Below are 1,468 nucleotides of genomic sequence, written 5' to 3' on the forward strand. Positions count from 1 at the left end.
TGCAAAATTGGACTGAAAGAGTGCTCATCAATGACACGTTCTCAGACGGGGGAGGGATACGTGGGGTGCCAGAGGGTTCTGTCCTGGGCCTTCAGTTAAAAGGATGCAGATTTCAGCTAGACACCAGGAAGAATTTCCCACTGTCAGAGAAGTACAGCAATGGACTCTCCTATCTGGGGCAGTTTTCAGTTTTCCTCTCACTACAGACATTCAAAAGGCACCCAGACAAGGCTCATCTGAGCAGGATAGTGTAACTTAGTGTCCTATACTCAGCAGGGGCTTCAAGCATACAGCCTTTTGGTCCCTTCCCATGCCACTGTTCTATGATTCAGTGGCTGCAAGGTCCTTGGTTGTTCTAATGAACCATACAGATTCTTGTCTCTGGAATGGAGAAAGTGTCCCACAAACAATATTCCCCTTGTCTATTTTATAAGCAATGGGTTATTTCCATGCAGAATTCACTGGGTTGAACAATACTTCATTATATAAATCTAGTATGTGATAAAAATGGAAAAATATAAGCAATGCCAAGTTGAAGGTTTCTGAAGGAAAGGAAGCTACTGCAGGAAGGGAATGAATGTTAATCTGGTGTGATGGTTAAGCAGAATCAGAAGACATGTTCAACCAGTTGAGGAAATGCAGGACCAGGGAGTAAAGCATTACAGCCCAGAAAACATGAGGGATTGTATGGCTAAAACCCTCAATGGACCCTCACCAAGTCTATCATAGCCTCTGCCGAAAATTGGAAATAGAAAATATGTTGGCTTTCAAAATAGCACACACTTCTGCCACATCAACAATACAAGAAATTCTTTCTTCCAGCTTGGTAATGGCTTGATCGACCATGCTCAGGGAAAGAAAAGTGAATTCCCATCCTTCTACCAAATTGATCCTAATGACAGTTTCCAGTATGTGAGCTTAGTCCGGTTGCTCCTGCATTTCCACTGGAACTGGGTTGGGCTGGTTGGTCCAGGTGATGAGCGTGGCGAAAGGTTCATCCAGACACTCATCCCCATGCTCAAGGAGAAGGACATCTGTGTGGCTGCTTCTGAAACGTTCAAGATATCAGACCCTCGCCATGTGCTTCAAATCCGAAGTGGGTCTATTCCTAGGTCTTGGTCTGAGCCCCAAGTGATGATTGTTTTTGCAGATGCCCGTGTTGTACAACAATTAATGGCACTGTTGGCTATCCATGGAGAAAAGACCAAGACCCCATTGAGGAAGGTTTGGATCCTGACCTCCCATTGGGAATTCCCTGCAAAAGGATTTGACTTTGCTGGGAGATACATCAAAACCATCCATGGTGCTTTGCACTTCAAAGTCCAGAGAAGGGATGTTCCAGAATTCAAACATTTTCTCTTGAGTTTAGACCCACAAAATCCAAATGGAGACATTTTTCTATGTTTCTGGTGGGAAAAAGCCTTCAACTGTCAGTTTCCCAAATTAAGGCAAAATGCTGAATGGGAGG

Source organism: Varanus komodoensis, unplaced genomic scaffold (assembly GCF_004798865.1).
Source record: "Varanus komodoensis strain SLA01 unplaced genomic scaffold, ASM479886v1 scaffold835, whole genome shotgun sequence".
Classification (NCBI taxonomy): domain Eukaryota; kingdom Metazoa; phylum Chordata; class Lepidosauria; order Squamata; family Varanidae; genus Varanus; species Varanus komodoensis.